A 6,000-nucleotide genomic window follows, 5' to 3' on the forward strand; every position below is an offset into this window, starting at 1 on the left:
CTCTATCTATTTTATTTTCTCTTTTTTGTAAATATATGGAATATTTAACAAAGGGTGGAAAAACTCTTTCAATAGACAGACAAAAACACCAAATAGACAGACAGGTTCACACAGATCGCTTACTGAAGGCACAGAAGCTAGTTCCTGTTTGTTTTCACGGACGTTTTATAGCTTCCGGTCGATGACGTCATCACGCCGACGATCGATCTTTTTTCCGATGGAATGGTTCTACAGGCGCTTCACGACGCATTAACGCAGAGGCGTTCTCACAGCGTTTCGACGCAGCTCGAGTTCCCCGAAAGGGAAATGAATACTTTTACTGTGTGTCATATAAAACAATTAAGAAATGGGTAAAATTCCTGAATTAAAAAAGCATTGCATAGCTATTTGATTGATTAAAATAATCATAGTTTCCCAATTTATTTATTCAAATTGCTTATAATCAGCTTAAATTCATTCTTGTGATAGTAATTATTCAGTTAAAAGGTATGAACATGGTTCAAATATTTCTAGGACATAGAAATATTTCTGGGAATAGGACATATATCTAGGACAAGCAATATTCAATTGTTAGATTGAAACTAATTGATTGATTGATAAATACATAAACCTGGTTATTTAAAACACATTCTAAGTACTTGCATCTTACTTTTGTTCCAGTGGATGTTTTAATATATAACACAGAGTTTGGCAGGTTTTCTTTCCAAAACAGCATAAAAACTGGGGAAAAGGTCTCAAGGTCAGTCCGGGCCTAGTTCTCTAAGGCGTTTCTCTCAATTTGAGACCTTTATGAAATGCTGCACATGTCCATCAGTAAAGGCAGCATTTCTTTCTTCTTTTTTTGTTTTTTGAATATGAAGTGTTAAAAAAGTATTGCCCTTTAAACAGCTGCTTGTCATGATACATGACATGTTCAGTGATGTTTCTTTTCTTTCTGATTTCTCAGAAATTTCTCTCAGAGGCCCCTAAAATAACAACCCACCCTGCTGTGAAATACTTGCCCTTAGTTTGATTATATTCAGATAAGTACAGCTTACTTGTCTTTTCTATGTTACAACAACACTGCTTCTTTTCTAAAACTGCCATTTGAAGCATTAAAGTATTATTATCCGCCATTCTAATATACCTTCTTTTGCCCAAATTCTTAAGCAGCACTTTTTTCCATCATGGAAGCACTGAAAAATCCAACACTTAATTCTGTTATTTGTTATCCAGTGCATATAATCTAGCTTTGGGACTCCTAAATTCATTAGAGGAGAACAAAGCTCAATCCTGGTTTCCGATAAGATTCCTAGAATCTCCCCAGTACCTCAATTAAGTTACGTGTCACCTCAATGTGTGTAATGTGAGATGGTTTATGGTTTCTTTTGAATGTAAATTGACACGCTTTACCATCTAAAGTGAAACCGTGGTGTTGGTGATCATTAGCTACGAGAAGCTCCCTTGGGCGAAACTTCCTTGCGGTTCCTTCACATTGTTTACAGCTAAAACTCTTAAGAAGACATCAATTACCCTGAGGACCTGAGGCAAAGCTGTGATGGACACGTTGGTAAAGATATTTTGACAACCTCCTCCGCCTTCAAACCATTCAAAGAGAGGGCAGCTGGCCTCCCAAAAATGTCTTCGCTTTGAATATGGTGTGATGGTCTACCAAACAATAAATCCATTCATTTTTCTCTGTAATGTGAGACATGTTTGTAATAGCTTTCTGTCCCTCCACTGACAACTGCCACTTTGAAGCTTCAAAAAGTTCATAAAGAGATCGTACAACTAATCCAAATTAATTGAGCAGTTTAGTCCAAAGAGACAACATCGCTCTATTTGATGAACAGATTGAATTTTGACTTTTATTCACAAACAAACATTCATCGACTCACACATCAGTTGTCGTAAACAGAAGCTCGAGCATGTTTATTCTTATGTGTTACGCAGCACGTCGGGGTTCATTCTTGTGTTACACAGCACTTTTGAGCTTCCGCAAAAACCATTGGGGTTCATTCTCACGTTACACTGCACGAATGAGGTTTGAGGTTTCATTCTCTGAGATAAATGTGCATAAAGCCTAAATTAAATCCGTTCGTCATTTAAAGTCTTTTCATAATATTTTGGCTAAAACACTCAGTTCATATGGATTAGCTTTACAATCTCTTTTTGAATGTCAAAGTGGTAATTGCATAGCTGTCTATGGAGGGACAGAAAACTTTCATCAAAAATATCTTCATTTGTGTTCCAAAGATAAATTAAAATCTTACCGGCTTGGAACGACATGAAGGTGAGTAATCAATGACAGAATTCAATTTTTTGGGTAAAATATCCCTTTAAGGTATGTTTACCTGCAGTAGTTTTTGTCAATTCATCGTATTCATCCGAGACAGTTCTATCCATTTGAATGAATCAAATTCAATTTCAGTTTCTGAAAGTATGGTTTACATGAAAACCAAAGTCCAAAAGTATGCCGTGTCCAGTTGTCGGCATTAGATTTAAAAACAGAAAAAGTCTGATAATGTCACTGGAGCTACTTTGAATATAAATTACATTTTTTGCCTTGATGACATGTGTACAAAAAAGCAGACATACTGTTGCCTACATGTCAGAAGTGATTGGATTCAAACCCTTACAATATTTTATTTTTCTTTCTTTTCTTTTTTTTCTTCATTAAAATCAGATTATGTTACTGTAGCCTAAAGCAGGGGTTTTCAGGCTGGGGTCTTGGGACCCTCACATGAAGATGATCCGTAACATCTAAAATATTGAATACTCCTGGTCTAAATTAATTTTTGGAAACAACAGTCTACTCATTGCCTGACATTCAAATTTACACGGTTGCTGAAATCTACACCATCCACCATCCCAGTGATTAAAAGTGTATGCAAACCCTTCTTCCCACAACATTAGCACACCAAGTCACAAACATTTTTGCTTTCAGTTCCCTCATAACCCAAACTGCTGTCAAAGCTAACAACCAAGTCCTGGGTGAGGGACCGCTCACTTCTTATGTAAATATTGTTATTGTGTCCAGACATCTTTCAGAAGCCATCCAACAGCATGCATGACACTGTAAGATGCCAAAAGTCATGTTTCCAGACACATCGCATCGGTCCGGGGCATGATTGGCCGGTTCCCCAGCTGACTTATCTTGGTTAAAACCAAGCATAACATTACAGAAAACAAAAGCTGGAGCATTCCAGACATTGCTTACATAAGCTTCCAGTCAGATGCTGTCCATTTGAGTAAAACCTTTTTTATTGCACCATCTGGAGAATTTCGTCACTGTCTCGTTGTATTAGCGAATGGGGCAAAGCATAAAGTGAGCACTGAGAACATTCCCAATGTCCTATGATGAGTGATCCGGATATTGTTGTATGTTTGGAGCCAGAACTTCTCATCCTACTGGGTCACTGTGGAGGTGCTCAGGGAGAAGTGATGAGGGAGGAGGGTGAAGCATGGTGGGAAAGTAGCAAGAAAAACAGTCCTGTGACATCACTGTGTTTATTTCCTCCAAATATTATCCTCGAGTGCATTGATGTGTCATTGGTGTCTGATTAAAAGAGCACTGTCTACATTATATTATCCCATGTATAATGACGTGTTGACTTGGGCAAACAATTGCAGTTTACCGGAATACTTGTTATTATCAACTAACCCAAATGTTGTGCAAAGCTCACAAATTGAAGTTGAATTTAGACCAGGTTTGATGTCACTGATGCCAAACACCATCAGTGATTCGTAAATGACATTTGAGAGCTGCAGTAGAGAGGAAGATTTTCATCCTGAGTTTGTTTCGCTTTACATTTTGTCAAATTAGTTTATCGCACGGTGCAATGTGTAGCTGTTACCATTGTGTTCACCTGTCTCTGGTTAAATCACTAATTTAATCTGTGTATATATACTCCATTTTGAAGTCAGTTCCTTTTCTGTTTTCATGTCTATTTAAATTGGTTGTTCCTGATTCTTGATCTTTCTCCTGAGTGTTTGTTAAGTAAGGGATAATGTACACCCAGCCGGTTGTTATCGCAGAATAAACCCAGACAGAGTGATCAGGACCCCGACGGGTCTTGCATCACTCTGAAGGGGTTTATTCTGCGATAACAACCGGCTGGGTGTACATTATCCCGCTTATTACACGGCTAGTCTCAAATAAATTAGACACAAAATATTGTCTTGAGATTAAATATTTTATTAGCTCTTACGCAAAGCTTCCGCGAAGAAAAACAGTTCCAACCTGCTTTAAGCCTTTATCTATTGCTGAAGATTTGCCATATGCCCTTGCTAAATGTTGAAAATGAATGCTGAAAGGGTTAGTTCACCCAAAAATGAAACCAAGCCTATGATTTACTCACCCTCAAGTTATCGTAGGTGTATATGACATTCTTCTTTCAGACAAATACAATCAGAGTTATATTTAAAAAGTCCAGGCTAACGTTAATCCAAGCAGTAGTTGTAGTTGTGTTTGTCCATAAAAGTCCATAAAAAGTGCAGCTGTCCATCAAATAACGTGCTCCACAATGCGCGATTGACCAATCAGAATCAAGTATTTCACTGAGCCGTGTAATAATTTGAGTTATTACACGGCTCTGTGAAATGCTTGATTCTGATTGGTCAATCGCGCATTCCAGCGGTATGCTCATATGGGTACTACGAGTTATCTTGACCGGTGCTACTTCTATGCTTAACGCTGGCACCATCTTGTGGCTTAAACAGCCGTGGGTTACAATGAAGACTTCAAGGCAGGTTTCCTTTATAACGTTTTTAATATAGATATTTTTCTTACACAAACGCATCGATTCGAATCAGAAGGCTCTATTAACCCATCGGAGTCGTGTGGAGCACGTTATTTGACGGACAGCTGCATTTTTTATGGACTTCAAACTACAACTACTGCTTGGATTAACGTTAGCCTGGACTTTTTAAATATAACTCTGATTGTATTTGTCTGAAAGAAGAATGTCATATACACCTACGATAACTTGAGGGTGAGTAAATCATAGGCTTGGTTTCATTTTTGGGTGAACTAACCCTTTCAGCATTCATTTTCAACATTTAGCAAGGGCATATGGCAAATCTTCAGCAATAGATAAAGGCTTAAAGCAGGTTGGAACTGTTTTTCTTCGCGGAAGCTTTGCGTAAGAGCTAATCAAATCTCAAGACAATATTTTGTGTCTAATAATTATTTATTTGAGACTAGTAGCCGTGTAATAAGCGGGATAATGTACACCCAGCCGGTTGTTATCGCAGAATAAACCCCTTCAGAGTGATGCAAGACCCCTACGCTTCGTGTCGGGTTCCTGATCACTCTGTCGGGGTTTATTCTGCGATAACAACCGGCTGGGTGTACATTATACCTTACTTATTGTTTATTGCTCAAAATCTTTGCTGTAACCTCAATGAAAGAGGTTAAATATGAAAAAAATATGATTTTTTTATGATCTCCCTTGCACAAGATGGCGGAGAAGACTATGTGGAGGAGTTCTTCAAACTCATCCGCCTGTTTCTGGATGACCAACCACTGCCAGCGGGACTACCATTTCACGCTGGAACAATACATGGACAATGCTATTTGGCTTAGTGGCTCATCATTCACAGTTACCTAGATGGAAGAGGAGGACATTGCTACTCAGCCACATCATACCCAGCCCACTTTCATCATCCTGTCACCACCCATCCTCACTCCAGTGACCTCTCCCACCTCAGAACACCTCCTAGCCCTTGCTCACTCCTCCACACGCCCACCCCGAATGCCGAGCCAGAATCAAAGCCAGCCAAGGACCTAAAGCCTGAGCCTACCGCAGACACAGAGCTGGAGCCTACCTCAAAGCAAGCACCACAACCAAAGCCTGAGCCAAGCTTCAACCTGGAGTCCAAGGTCAACAGCCAGTCTGACTAGGGGGGGTGAGCCGGCAACAGCATGTTGTGAGGACAGCTTTTTAATGGAGTACAAGGGCGTGGAAGGACACCCTGCCCACACTCCTGCCACCAAGGGTGAGCTTCATCTCTCCTCTG

This window comes from Pseudorasbora parva, chromosome 1 (genome assembly GCF_024679245.1).
Source record: "Pseudorasbora parva isolate DD20220531a chromosome 1, ASM2467924v1, whole genome shotgun sequence".
Classification (NCBI taxonomy): Eukaryota; Metazoa; Chordata; class Actinopteri; order Cypriniformes; family Gobionidae; genus Pseudorasbora; species Pseudorasbora parva.